General features: G+C 36.1%; 1 long non-coding RNA gene across 1 annotated transcript; it reads right to left on the bottom strand.

Annotated features, from left to right (window-relative positions):
* Positions 1-7,652: 7,652 nt before the first annotated feature.
* Positions 7,653-8,500, bottom strand: LOC138927754 (uncharacterized). Its single transcript, XR_011444232.1, has 3 exons — positions 8,365-8,500; positions 8,185-8,283; positions 7,653-7,713 (listed from the first exon to the last, which is right to left on the bottom strand). It is a non-coding gene; the product is annotated as an uncharacterized lncRNA (long non-coding RNA).
* Between the last annotated feature and the right edge of the window lie 7,543 nt (positions 8,501-16,043).

The raw sequence follows: 16,043 nt of genomic DNA on the forward strand, positions 1-16,043 counted from the left end.
GTGGACCAATTTTGTGAAAACCAAAACAATGCAAACACAAATCTTAATTTAAGGTTTCCATGCCAAATTTTCGTGACAAATCATTTTCAAATTTTTTTTTTTTATGCGGACCACCCTAATGTATCTTAACACTAGTATTTATGGCACATATCATGCGACACTTAATAAAAACAATGTCCCCAACATGCCGCCTTAAATGGAAATCCATTTTCTCCTCCACACATATACCCATCTCCCTCTTGTGGCCCATCGTGCGTCTCATTCGACTCTATAGAACTCAAGTGTCCTGTTCTGTTTGGCTTTTGTTTGGCGAGTTATTTAAAATGTCTGCATTTGTTCCTTTTATCCTTCATCCTTTATCCTCGAGCCCCGTTTTTCCCCGTTTTCTGGCTCCATAAATTTATAATTAATTGTTTTAAAGCTTCTCGCTGTCTGTCCGCTTTTTGTTTGTAATTTACCCAATGGAACAGGGACACTATATCATCTTGTGGCTTTCCATTTGGATTTACATTTTGCCCGATTTCCCAAAATGCTTTTTGTTTGCCTGTGTTGCCTCCTGTTAACCCTATGATGATATTCTTAATCGTTTTAGTAATTAGTAGTTCGTGGTTTCCTTGGTCCTTCAACCAGAAGTTTCAGAATGTGACCCATAAAGGAGTCTTGTCCTTTGTCAAAAGAATTGCTAGCTTGCCCGTAGAAGAGGTCCTGAATATTTTTTTTAATATTTTGGTTTGTTACCCTTACTACTTCAAATTCCGATTCCGTTTTCTCTAAAATACTCCCTTCAATTGTCTTGAATCCCCTTTCCATTTCCCCAATTTTCCTCCAAAGACAAACAATCATCGACACTCGTTAAAATTATTAAAAAGATGCGTCAGCAAAGAAATAAGCAATAAGTTCCTAGACATTAAAAATTTTCTCAGGCTCAAAATAAATCTTTTGGCTTTGGTTTTTATCTCCTTTGGCTTTTTGTTCCTTTTTTTAACTGCCCAGTGTTCTACGTGCCCTGCCTTGGCTAGATATTTATGCCTTTGCCAGACAAGTGATTGACTTAATGCTAATTCGCGACTCAATTGTTTCAAATTTTTGGCCCAGCCGAACAAATGCAACTGGAATTCATCGTCTCACACTCTGCCACATAGACACGGTGAGGCACTGGGAGAAATTCGTTTTGAAATTAAAGATTTTTGAGAATCAATAAAGAATAAGAGAATCAATAATATTAAAGCTGCATTTTTTGTATTTTTGATATTTTGCATATTTGCATTACCTTCAACTACGCATACCTATTGCAGATTTTAAATTTAACTTTTCTAATATGTTCATGTATATAATACATAAACATGAAAAGCTCATTTAATACGGAAGCAGTTCCGGACATATAGAAACACTATTGGGTTTTCACTGATTTACTAAATATATATTTCCAATACATCTTTAATTTTACTAAAATAAATTGAATAATTTTACTAAAAAATGTGTTTTATAAAGATATAAGATGTAAAGATGTTATTTCCAATTACCGGATAAAGGTATGTAAGAGCTAAAGTATCGGGTATCTCATAGTCGAGAAATGGACTAAGGACGTTCTCTTATTCACTCATGCTTAAGGTAAATTTGTATATTTATTAAGTGCATACGACATATAAGCAAAAGTTTCTGCAAAAATAATTGAATTAATAATATCTAAAAGCACATAGTTTTTTTCAGTGCATATAACGATGACGCAGCCTATGGATAATTGGAAGGAGAAGGCACAATAATGTCGCCTCGTTGCGCTGTAATCCACTCAAGGCGCTCCTCGGCCACTTAAGAACAGCTACCCGCTACCCGGCTGTCCGGCTGTCCGTCTGGCCATCTGTCCGCTTGTCCGCCAGTTTGTCAGTCGTCCGTCGCAGAGACAACAACAATTGACGAAATTGTTTTCGTGACTTAAATTTTTGCGTGCTGCTGTCGCTGCTGGTTGGGACGTGTTTGGAAAGCATATGATGTGATTTGGCATCAAATTGAGTTGTCTTGTCACAGCTCCTTCCGCACAGGCCACTCCTCCTCCTCCTGGCACACCCCAGAACATATATATATATATGTATATAGATGTAAGTAAACTGGATTCCGGGCAGAAATGCAATTAAATTTGGAAAAATATCAACAGCCAAGACGGAATAATAGTTTATAATAGCAGGCAAGGCAACAGAACGATTTATGACAGGCTCTCTCTTAGCTGAGAGGCCCGAAAGCCTAGAAAGTGGGCTTCCTTTGAATAAACACACTTTGGAGTGTGGAAAGTGCCACCCACAGAACCCCATCCCCTTTTTCGCTGTGTGTACTTTTGTGGGTGCCAAAGTGAGATGTAGAAAGTTTGCCGAGGCTGAGACCGAAATGGAAATGTAACTCCTACATAGTTGTTAGATCCTGCTCTAAGGATCTCGGCCAGATGCTAATGCCGTTGCCAAAGTCTTGGGCAAATGTAACTGGACAGGTTTTAAGGGGTACAGTGGACAATGGTTTTGAAGGAATTGGTGTAGTATTTATTATTCCGAATTGAAATATTAAAGAAATCAATTATCTCAATAGTTAAGTGATTTAAAAGCCAAGAGTACCGATTATCACATACCAGAGGCATGGGATTTCTGACAAATTTATTTTTTTTAATTAAACCTAAACCATTATCATTTGAAATTCCTTCCTAAGAATAGTTTCTCTCTACTGTAGTCCTTCAAATAATTTCAACTGATCGGATTCGAATGGCTTACACTTTTATTAAACATCAAACACTATCCTTTACCCAGGAACCCTACACTCTTGAAACGCACTGTTGCCGTGAAACACTTGAAACGAGTCGCCTATATCCTTGTACACATTTTGTAGAGCAACTAAATTACACAATGTTAATATTTGCAAAGTAAATATGCATTCGTGTGAGGATGGCAACATAAATGAATCGCAGGAAGGACGGAGTGGGAGCTAGAGTGCTCGAGGGGTTGTGAGGTTGATGGGTGGACGAGTATGGGAGTGCTATGTGGAAAGTGCAGCTTGGTAGTACGGCTCTCTGTTCTGTTTATTTCTTATATCTAGCGCCACAAAAGGCCTAAACTTGAAACACAAACCGACTGGGTTGTCTATTTAAATAAACCGAAACAAAAACTTGCCACAATTCGAGCAATTCTCAACAGCAAATGACAAAATTGCTCTGTTCTATGCTTTTCTATCCCTCGGGGCCAGCAAATTCCAAGGAAAACATTACCGCACTGAGAGAACAGCTTGTAAATGCATATAAACGTACATATGTCTATGCAGATGAATATATACGTATATGCCGACATATATGTCCTAACAGCCCACAAAGACCTTATCGAAACAAACAAGGAGAGTACACACACATCACAAATACAGAACCCGGGTCTGAGGACTTGGAGCAGCAAGGACACAGGGTCAAAGGGCTTCAGTTTGCAAATCAAGTGTTCGACAAGTTGGACACAAGTTATGCCATCGTGAATCACAAAAAATAAGCAAGGACTAAACAGCAAATCATTTTGCGGAATTTTAATTAAATTTCGAGAACTAAATTGTCTAATAATAAGTAGTAGGTGAGGAGAAATTATATAAACCGCCATGATTGATTTATTAATGTAGGCTTAGTCTGAGGTTAACCTTATTTTCTTTGGAGGTACTATTATAATAAAGTCAAATAATTTAGTCCGAAATTATGAGCAAGAGTAGCAACATTTATGATTTTGTTTCAAAGAATATGCGCGACAATCGCTCTTGTGCATCCTTTTTTGTTAATCGGTTGTTAAAATCTAAAAAATATATAACAATTTCTAAAAGCATCTTCAATAAACCTCCATAGTCAAGGTAAAAAATACAATTTATTAGTACCGTTCTGGGAAGCCATTAAAATGCCAATAGCATTGATGAATATCAAATTTAACTTCTGGATGGAAATTTATTGCCCCTCTGAAGCCGTTCACACCTTTCAATCTCAGTTCCATTTTGGCCCTAATGAATCTCCCCAAAAAGTTTTCCAAAAGGGGACTATCCTCCTGTGCTCCTCACTTTCCCGTGTCTCTCTTACTTCCTTCACTTTTCCCCACTTGCACTAAGTGCGAAGACACTTTAGCAAACAATTAATTGCCGTTAGCGGCTGCTGGCGACACACCTACCCAATTCATTTTGCATTCGCACCACCCACTGGCCACCCACTCACTGAACAACCTGCTCCCTTTTCCCTTCGCTTCTTCCCTTCTGGACTCAAGGGGGAAAAGCGGAAAAGTGGCATGGGCAGGACACAATGAAGACAGCTGCCAAAAAAGGCGTTACGTCGCCGGTTAAATGAAGACCCTGCCAAAGGGTAAAGGAGAAGGGGGAAGGAGAGGTGTCAGGAAATTGGGAAAACTCAGGGGAAGAGCTGTGGAAAACTGGGTGGCCTTCTGGGTGGCATTGGGACAGAGACAGAAGGGTTATCATTACTTCCACATAATTTAATTTCGGCAGGCCAGCGACCATTTGCATTTCAATACCCAATAGAGGGGGCCGGGGAAGGAGTGCAGAGGGGGATGGCAGGGCTTACCAGGATACCAAAAATTTTTGGGGCACACCCCCTTCTAAAACCCTACCTTCCTCAGCCTTTTTTCGCCTGACCAGCACAAGGAATCTGATTCCTTTCTTGCACACCAAGTTTTTGGCCGGCCCTGCTCGTTGCACAAACTGAATTGAGTCACCCAAATTATTATCCCCCGGTTCCAACCAGCACCCCCCCTTAGAGGGGGAAACTCAATACCACAGCTGAAGGCCAGGACAATTGTTTTACACTTCGAGAAATAATACATCAATACAGAATATATGCAAATCAGCAATTATGGTGGGAGAACAATCATTTTTGTTGATTATTTAAAATCTTTAATTAATTAATTAATTTTTAAATTAAAATATACATTTAAGTTTAAATTTTAAAGATATCTATTCGATTATCTTTTATGAAATATGCATGTATGTACATACATATATTAATTTAAAGAGTCAAAAAGTTAACTCTCATCTTAAAATAATTCCCAAAAAAATATGTATTTAGTATTTTGTATTACAAATAAATGTTTGTCAAATGTAAAAACCCATGTTTTTTTTATTGAAAACACATTATTACAATAATTTAAATGTTTTATTTACTAAAAATTGGTAATATTTTATTTCAGACAACATGTATTTTATTTTTTTGAAATTGTAGATTCCTTAGAAATGTAGAATTTAGAATTTAATCGATTTTTTTTTGTAAACATATGATGCCGAAACAAAATATGTTAAAAATATATTTTATTTTTAAGAAATGAAACATTCTAATAAACGATACTTCTTCATCCGTCCTACCCGACTATTCTCTCATTTATTTGGCCACTATTTTTTGTGAGTCTTGCATTTTAAACACTAAATATTGAAAATTGAATATAATTCCTTTCAGTTTAATTGGTTAGTCCATCGAGATGCTGCCGGAGATGCCTCAACTGCTTTTCTGCTGCTGCTGTTGCCAGATTTTCCATCATCATTCATAACAAAAGCAGTTGGCAGTTGCAGCCGCTTCACTCCTGAGTCCTGCCCACCCCAACCCTGCTACTCCCCTTGGAAAATTTTTTCCACAATCTCTTTTTTGCCTTTTCTCTTTTTTAGCCGCTTCTCTCTTTCTTTCTCCTTTTTTTTGACATTTCCGTTTGCATTTGGCAAGCGGAAACGTCAGTAGCCCATTGGACAATCAAGCTTTGGACGTGGCTAGGAAACGCTCTTTCTGTTCTTGTTCTTGTTGTTGTTTTTGTTGTTATTGCCATTTTCCACCTTTTTGTTGGTTGCTGTTTTTGTTACTTTTATTGTTGTTGTAGTCTTCTGTTGAACATTGTTTGGTGTTGATGGCTGCTCATGAATAACAAATTCCCATACACGGAACTCAGGTAGACTGCCATACCCTTCCACCAGATGCGATATCTGGCCACCTCTTTCCCTCTCTATCGCGTGCTATCTTTCCTTCTCTAAATTGTCCCATTGATTTGTGGTCAATCGAGTGCAAAGACGTCATCCATCGTTGCCCTAAAAAACTATACGACAAATACAATAGAGAAAAGCCAATTAAATCATTTTGATAGCCAAATGCTGTACAAATTTGGGCCAGACTCCCCGCCTTTTGTGCCACTTGATTGATGTCCGCTGTATCTCAGTATCTCACTATCTCAGTCTGGATCTGGATCTGGTTCAAAGTCGGTAGCCGAAGTGGCTTTAATCGAAAGCCGAAAACGTCAATTCCAGCTAGGTTTTTCGGTTAATAGAAACCAAAAAGAGCAGCGAGGATGTCTCATTGAAATGTCAATTGCACTTTACAATGGCCTACGTCGAGTCCTGGATATATCCTGCACATGCACAGTATAGCATCGTCCTTTTTTGTGACTTGGCAACATCCAGTTTTACTCTTGTGTGTGTAAGGACTTCAATAAGTCCGCAAAAGGCTCAATATCTGATGGATTTGTGGGCCCATTAGTCAGAGGCAATAGAGGGTATAATGGTTTTCATATATTTTATCATATAATATGAAAAAAATATTATTAGAGAAATAAAGTTTGGAAAATAATACAATAATTTTAATGTCATCAATTAACATATTTATGATTTAATACATTATTTTAAATTATAATTAATCCTGTAGTATACCGTGTTTGTTTATTTAACAAAATATTTTATAATAAATAATTAAAAGCTAAATATTTAAAACAAAACAATGGGTATCATGAAGTCCCCTTATTTCAATCAAAAGTTCCAATTAAAAACCTCATCCAATTGCCTATAAAACCTAAAATTTCTATATACTAACCGACGTATACAGATTAATTTATAGATATTAACCTAATTCGTTGGCCATTTGTCGGTTTCCAAGGATACGATACTTTCTTTTTTCATTTTCATTCATTCAAAGTGCATTTCCATTGTATGTGCCGGCCTGAACGTAATAATCTATTGAGCCGCTTCGATTTAATAACTGGTGCGATTTGCTGTTTGTCATATTCCACAGATCCTGGCAAGAATAAAAAGCACAGGAGAGGCGCGACACGGGTAGGGGGGGCCCAGAAGGCAATAGGAATTCATTTTTCTGCATCGCGGACACATTTTTCGCAAAGAGAATGGGGAGGAAATATAATATGGAGCTTTGTGAAATCCCCTAGACGACGCCGCTGGCTTGAAGCGTCCCCCCTTCCCGAGGGCATAGGGGGAGGGGCATTAACTAGAACCAAATGAATTGAAATGCGAATGAAAAATGTGCGCTCTGCACATTCTGGGCTGCCGATTGTCAAGAGCACTAATAAATTTCCACTCACCATCGCCAGCCCCCTGCAATGAAGTCCACCCTAAAACCGAAAAAAATGAAACCATGCCCACCCTCTGGACTATCCCTCTTTGGGGCTTATTAGTCACCAGCGACCAAGTTTTTGAAACATTTTCATTCAAAATTAATTCGCCAGCTCTACTTTATATAAATCATACACATAAAGGGATATATGAATATACACAATATATAGAGGCAGATTCTGGTGGGACCGAGGATAAGTGCGATTGGCATTTGCAAAAATGTGCAAAACTGTCACCTGAGTCGGATGTTTGCATTTTTGGAAATATTATGCCCGTGGGAGATGTGGGAGCGATACATCCTGCACGGGGATTTCAGGGGCTTACCACAGAAACCTATAAATAGAAAGTTAGAAATAAAGGCAACAGCATGCAGCAGTGGAAAAATTAATACTAATGCTTAGCATCCTTTACCAACCTAACCTAACACTAGAAAAATCAAATAACACTAAAATATCTGATATATGATGATGATGCCTACTTTTATTAATTCCCTGTACTTGAAAATATATTCCTTTTCTACCAAAACTACCGAGTATAACTACGAAATACATCAAAATTAAAAGCAAAAGTAAAGTAAAAAATTTTAAATCTAAAAATGGAAAACATTAAAACGAAGTGAAGAACTTGATTTTCCTTTGAATAATAATGGTATCAAAATGCAGTTCATATGTCAGAAGCAAAAATTTACAGCAGCCATGAAACAGAAATCCCGAAAATCCGAAACAAAGGTATCCTAATGCTTTCTATTCGCAACCCGACTACAGTTCTGTTTGGCTAATTACTATACCATACAGAAATACTCACATTCTTCGGGGCGAAGAGTGTCAGATTCATCCCTGCCTCCTGTTTGCAGGACTCCGTTGTAGAACTCCGATGATGATGATGAGGCGCCGTCTCCCACTGCTGGCCAAACAAAAACAAATCGAAAAAGTTTTTAGAAATTCGAATCATGTAACTAAATACAAGTCTAAAATTTAAAACTACCAGAAATGGACGTACACAACCTCCACAGCACTGACAGAAATTGGATTGTTGTGCATTGGAATTTATTTAAATTTGTTTTATACATTTTTTTTAATGAAAAGCCATGATTAAAAAAAATACATTGGATGAAGCCTGGACTTTTAAAGCCTGGATGGCTATGCGACCGGGTATAATATAGTCTAGCAACTGATATATATAGTCTTATAATTGATATCCTTAATTAGTATCTAAAAAAATTAACAAAATTAGAGTTTAAATGAAATTAAATTTTAATCATAAAATAATTATATTGAATGACATTTTTTTGGCATTATTCTTTATAATATCGCGTTTCAAAACATAATTTTTACTCCAAATATATGTATGTATTTAATTTTCCTTTTTTTCTTGCAGTGTAGGCATGTACAAAAATCTTTGGACTTGAAACAGGACTTTTAGGCATCCCTTCGTTGCGGTAATTTATGTGTGCCAGAAAGAGAGGCAACAAACTGCAGCAAGTGCATATTGAGTGTGTGGGTGAGTTTGTGCCCCATGGGTGTATGTGTGCGTGTGTGTGGGCGCAACATGTGCTTATAATTATGTTTTCTCTCTGCGCCCATTTTTGTTTTTGCTTCATCCAGACACGTGCAGATTTCCAAGTGTGCGGTGGTGTGTGGCTGGTGTGGGTGCGAGTGTTGCGTGTGGAGTGTTGCGTGTGGAGTGCGTGTGTTGGTCCACGCCCACAGAATGTGCATACAAATTACAAGTACACCCACGCACACCACACACACCATGCAGCTGAACAATCGGAGCCCAACGAACCTGACCTCAAGCTGCAATTGTAGACGCTCAATTTGAGGTCAGAGAATGCCAGCAGGACTCTGTCCATTTTCCAAATTCACCAAACAAAAGGCATTTTTGGAAAAACGAAAAGCCATTTTATCGTACCTTCACCTGTGCGAGTGGAAAAGTCATGTTTTTTTATAAATATATTGAAGGGAAAATGGCTACCAAGTTTATTACGTATCCGCAGTGTTGGTTGTGTGAAACAAGACTCTGTTTTATCATATAAATGTGTTTAAATATTTTCCTTCAAGCTTTAATAGGTTCAAAGGAATGGATTAAAAATGCCTATTTATTTTAAATATTTTATTTAAATTTTGATGTTAATATTGTTCATGAGATATGTACATAATTCAATTCAACGAAGCATTTTCTTGAAGATATTATCTCCTGTAATACAGTAAAACATTAGAGCTGAAACACGTTTTTTTCCAAGAACATAGTTTACAATTATGCATTTTTTAAGTTTTTAGATTTTTTAGATTATTTTTACAATTAAGAATCATTTTCAATTTTGCTACTTTACATAGTATCAGAGTACAAATACAATATAAGACAATATTTCTGATTTGCAAATTATGCTAAGCATTATGTTAGACGCACGTTTACTTGTATTATTATTTGTTAAATACTTATAATTTAAAAAAAAACTGGATATCTAATGGTACATTAAATGTCGTATTTAAATAAATATAATAGTTTAAAAATATCGTTTTTTTTTAAACATTGTATTAATAATAGTCAAAATAAGGTGATTTTTTCCTGGTTTCTAAAATAGACGAATTAAATTTCTTAAATTTTGAATAAATAATTGAATAATTGGTATTAATAATGGATTTATTTCAACCATTACGTATACATACATATAATATATGTATAAATACTTAATATAGTGGGGCGAGTCAAGTTATTCGAGCCCCCATCGAGAAAAGCTTAAAATATGCAACTGTAATATTTTTAGTATCTTTATTTTAAAATTTTATTTTAAAAGTAACACATTTATTCACATTTTACTTATTATTTATGCACAAATTTTATACGTTTGTTGACTGAAAAAAAAAGAAAAATTATTCTTTTTTTCTTAATATTGAAACCAAACTTGTAGAAACGTTCTCTAATCTAAGGAAAAAATGATTTTTTAAACAATGAATTTTTTTTTCTCTTAGAATAAAAAAAAAAGTGTATTCAAACTTTTATTGATCCCAGAGTCTGGTTTAACTTTTTCTCACACTTTCTTGTTGGTGTTGTTGCACCAGGTTCCTGGTTTCCCCGGTTTTTATCTAGTTTTTCGCCGCTTTTCAGAGCCTTTGCGGCAGAAGGACAATTTACACCGTGTGCCACACGCAAAACGCTTGTCACTTGCAGCATCGCCAACAAAGAGCAGTTGGCCGACAGTGCCCCACACCACCCCACCATCAGGGGAAAGTGGCGGGGAGAGGACGGAGGCAGTGGCAAACAAATCTATTCAGCGATTTGTGCCAAATGTCGGCGGCCGCTGTCGCTGCCTCTGCTCTTTGTCTTTTGTAAGCGCGCAGTGACCTGCAAAAATGGCAGACGCTCATTGTGTGTTGCAATAGCCCCTTGCCACATCCCTCTTGCAACACTCCTCTGCCCTCTTCTGCACCTGCAACTCTGCAGGAGAATTCTCTCAACAAACGGAGAAAACTTATCGGACAGCCAAGTGCGTAGCCTCTGCCCATTCATGCCTTCTCTTCTTTCCCCCAGCTAGCCATCTCTTTTTAATGTCCCTTTCCGCTGCTATCTTTTATTTTTTGCATATTAATTCATCATTTCGTTGGCACAGTTGTTAGATTTTTTCGGTTTTACGTCTTTATTGAAAACATTTTTAAGGAAAATTTAATAATGCATATTTCAAATTTAATACAGTGTGTAATTGTTTTTTTATTCTAAACTGTAAAGATAAAAGCTGTTTAATGTCACTGTTATTAGCAAAAAATAAAACACGGTTTGAAAAGCAAATTAATGGGGTTTTTGTTTTGTGTATGTCTATTAAAGGAACAGATTGGTTTGTTTTTGTTATATGGTGTATTTGGGTACCCCTTTGAAGAATAAATGTAAAGGTCTATACGTCCGAAATATTTTTTTTTTTTTTGTTTTTTTTTTTAATAATTGTTAAAAAACTCTTTTGTTTTGCTGGTATTATTTAAGGCCACAAAAAGTTAAGGGTATACAAAAAAAAAAAAAAAAAAATTGGAAATCAGATCAGCATTGACGTCCAGCGGACGTTTTTTATGCAAGGGTATAAAAAAAAAAAAATTGGAAATCAGATCAGCATTGCCGTCCAGCGGTAATAGTTCCTAAGCATTCCATCCATAAAAAATAAAAGAAAAAAATCGGAATATTAGTTTTATTAAAATTAAAACAAGAAAATAAAGAAGAAAAAATATAAAACTGAATTATAATAAATGAGCCAGTACGTCAGCTGCCGTCTGAGTCAAAGGCTTAACTGAACCTTGAAGACTGAAAAGGACTTTCTTATTGAGGTCTTTCTCCGAGTCGCATCCCAGGAGAGCCCATTGTCACGAAATAAATAATTTGTTTTAATAAAAAAAAAAATTTTTTTAAATAAAGAAGAAATAAAATAAGTAAATTGGAAGAACTTTATGGGAAAAACTCACATCGCGTCGCAGACACAAATCGAGACCCCAATGTTAGTTTTATAAAAATTAAAAATAAAATAAGAAAGCAGAAAAAATAAAAATCAAATATATGAGGAGCTAGTAGGTCTGTAGCTCTCTGAGTCCAAGACTGAACTGAATACAAAAATGTTAGACGACTGACTGCCTTGACTTTTATTTCGACTGACAGCATTTCGATTGGCAGTTCTTCAACCCTAGAGCTAAGATGGCTTTTAATGGCAACTCTATAAATTTTTAAAAAGCCTACTTTGGTTGTGTTTTTATTCAACTTTTCTGTTTTTGATAAAAAAATAAATACTATCACACAAGAGATTAAATTATTTTTAAGTTAAGTTTATTTACCCAACCCAATATTTAATTTTTGCAACACCTTTTAGGGTTTTCCCTTATTTCACTCTTCGTACCGAAAGTTTCATTTTGCATTTGTGGCATTCGTTGGCGATTTTAATGTCGGTTGGCAAAATTCATTTTCCACCGGCTATCTGGTGTCTTTTGGCCCTTCCCCATATCCCCTCTTTTTGTTTGTGGTCCTTTTCCATTTTTCCTTGGCGCTAAAGTGCTGGGAAGAGGGATGAGCGGAGGGGTAAGGAGCAAAGGACAGATAGCAAAGGGCCAGTCCTGACGCAGGCAAACATTGTCCTTGCACGGTCGCATTCGCATCTTTGACAGTCGCAGTCGCATTCTTGGCCAAACTTTTCCACCTGCCCTTTGCCCCATACCTTCCTATACCTAAGCCCCCCAAATAATTTGCTTTTTTCCGCAATATCCACCCAGTATTTTCGTCACGAATTCAATAAATGATTTTTAAGCACGTTTTTATTACTTTTTCTTGCTGGTATCCTGGGTATCTTTAGGCCTTTTGGCATTCTTTTCTTTGGGAGTTTGACTTTTAGTTGGGATATTTTGTTACTTCGTATTTAGAAGCTTGATATTTAGTCTGACTCGATTTTTTAAATTAATAGTTATGATCCTTGTATGTTGTGCTATAGATGTATGATGATTATTTGTTTTCTGCATCAATATCTATGGTTCTTATTATTTAAAAACATTTAAAATTACGTTTAAGAACTGTAACAATTTAGTCTATCTGAAACCTAGTATCTATTAAGACAAATATCTGATAGAACCCTTTCCAGGATAATATTTCGTCTTATAGTTTCAGTAGAATTCCCAACGGATTCCCTTACTCATTTGCCTGGGAAATGATATCCTTATTTATTGGTTGGCTTAAAACTCGTCTGCTTGGGAGCAGACCGGACTGGGCTGGGGGTCCTGTAACATGGAGACCCTGCTCCCCAAGTGGCATTTGTGAATCGCAGTTTACACAGAAAGAGCAAGTGCGTATGAATGACTCATATCTACACAAAAAAACAAAGGATAACAGAAGCAAGGACTGTTCCTTTTTATACAAGAAAATGCACTTTGCTAATGAATTGAATTGTCTTCTTACAACATGAATTTTCGGACTTTGGGGTTGAAGTTTTGGGAATGTCCTTTGTTTTCGGGTTTTGTTTCTATTCTTTTTTTCGGATTTTGTCTGCTTAGGAAAATATGATGTTTTTATTATTGGAGAATGTGTGAATTTTCTATTTATTTCTAAACATGAATTTAATTGAATTTTTTGTGCCTTAGGTGTCTTTGTTTATTTTCGTTCCATACAAAAGTGTTTTGTATATTTTCTCGAACTCTAATTACCAATAAAAGCTCAAGTTTATTGGCCTTTCTATTATATGACTTTGTTGCTTTAGATGCTTTAAGGTTTTTTGGCGCTTTTGTTGCAGCAGCTAAATGCCAAAATGCGCATACGTCCTGGCCCCATCAATAAATCATTGAGCAGACAGCGTTAAAAGCACTCCTCTGGCGAGGCATGGCGTGGCAACCGCAAGTAGCAGCCCCCCTCGAGCCAGCTCTTTCCCTGATTCCTCTCCCCCAAACGGATATATCGATAGATATAGACGGCACGGCATATCAATATTCCGCATAGACGGATTGTATTTTCAATATTTGCGCAGCGGCAAGAAGAATGAGCAGAAGAATAAACTGCAGTGGCTCACCGAGGCGGTTTGGGGCAAACAATAGGGGGCTTAATACAGCACCATTAAAGCTGTGTGGCACTGCTTCTCTAGGGATAGTATTAGAATTTTAATATTTTATATCAAATATTAATTATAGTTACATTATGGTTATTTAAATATATAATTGAGATACTTATAATAAATTATAATATTAAAGAAAAGATTTTTTTTCGTATTAAAAGATCAAATCATTTTTTCGAAACAAAATATTAAGCTAGTATTAACTCACTAAGTAATAAATGAAAAAATAAAGCAAAAAAGTACCCATAATTAAGGTTCAGTTCTTAGTCAGTTTAGTAAATCAATAATACCAAGAATATCAGTAGCACTGTCTGACAGCACGTTGACTTAAAATTCCTTTTTTTACCTTAACTTGACCTTATTTTAAAATTCAAAACATTATTTGTTTTAGTGGAAACAGTCCACTCCTTTCTACTAGAGTCTCCTTTCTAAAAAATATTTGAAACATCATTTTATATTAACAATTAATTTATAGTATAGTATATATTTTTTTCTGGTATATGGTACCAAGACTTTTCACTAGCGTATCACACCGACATAAGCAGGGGAATATCCTTAGCAGTGGGAGGGCCGCCGAAAAGGGGGGCCGTCGAGAGCGGCCTTTGTTGGTTTTGTATTGCAATGATTTAGCAGTTTTTCGTCTGTGTTTACGCTGTGGATAAGGTTTGACGGCGTCGATTGTCGTGAGCTCTCTTGTTCGGCGTCCCCGTCTCTTTCTCCAACGCTCAGCCCCTCTCTTTCTCCGCGTTTCGCATTTCGGTTGCATAAGAAATCAGCAAATTGTTGTGTTTTAATCGAACCCAGTACCCCCACAGTACTTCGTTTTTTTCTGCTGTTTGGAGTGGATTTTCTATCGCAGACAATAGGCGGCTGTGCGCCAATAATCAAGCCGTCTCTGTCTTGCAGCTGTCTCTTTCTAGACGCCACATATTATGCAGCAGACTGCATTGAAACGAGCAACATAGCAATAGATACATATAGACAATGATATAGGTACAGATTTTTGTGTGCATTTGCAAGTGATCAATATACACAATGCAGGCTACTTGTGTAAATAACTGTCAGCCAATTGTTGTTTAATCGCCAGCTTAGCGCTGTTCAGCCCTCTCTCTCTGCCACCCATACTTCCATCTCTTTCCTTTGCTTTTCCCACTCGTTTTGAGGTTAAGAGCGCTGGTTAAGCTTTAAATGGCAAAAAAAAGAGGTTTTGTCGATGAAGGATTGTGTATTTTGGGGAAGGTTTTAAGCTGAACTTCAATTTTAAACCAAGGTTTGGCAGAAAAAAAACCAAACCCCTAATACATTTAAATTTATTAAGTTTCTTATTTTGCAATGTTATTTATAATTTATTATATTCTAGTACTCCTATATAATATTTCTTTAAACTGTTTTAAATTCTTCTCTTTCAATATTTTCAATAAAAATCTTAACATAAGTTTCTTAATCAAAGAATATTTTATTAAAATCCATACCACATTTTACATTAATTAATTTTCATGGCATATCTCTTTTCGTCATAATTTTTTCAAAAATTTTTTTTGTGAAAACTTTTGTCATAAGAAATTCCACAAGGCATTAGCAGCAGCCGACGCCTTCTCTACTGCACTTTCCCAGCACCACTCCAACAGAAATCTCCACCCGAAAAAAAACCACCCAACCACCCCAAGGAAATTCTTATTGGTGCGGCTGCCTTTGATCCTGTTGGCCAGGCTAATTGGATTTAGTTAGAGCTAATAAAAACGTTTACAAAAGAATTTCATTTTTACTGCAAATTGGCCTAAAATAATTATTTTTGCTTGAACAACAAGAGAGTGTGAAATTGGGGCAGTAATCGGAGACAACACATACCTCTTGATTCTAGAGTAGAAAAGAATAATTCGTAAATAACTAATATTTTAAAATCAACGGTTATTCTAGTGCAAATAACTAAATGAAACTTACCAATTATTTAATATGACTGAAAATGACTGTAAAATCAATTATTCCTCTAATGGATAAATATTAAAATATGGATAGACGATTTCAAGTTTTCAAATTTTTAGAATTTATTGATTTTTATTTGATGAATTTGTGAAACTTCTTATAAAAGTGGTTTAAATAA

Source organism: Drosophila bipectinata, chromosome XR, assembly GCF_030179905.1.
Source record: "Drosophila bipectinata strain 14024-0381.07 chromosome XR, DbipHiC1v2, whole genome shotgun sequence".
NCBI classification, from domain to species: domain Eukaryota; kingdom Metazoa; phylum Arthropoda; class Insecta; order Diptera; family Drosophilidae; genus Drosophila; species Drosophila bipectinata.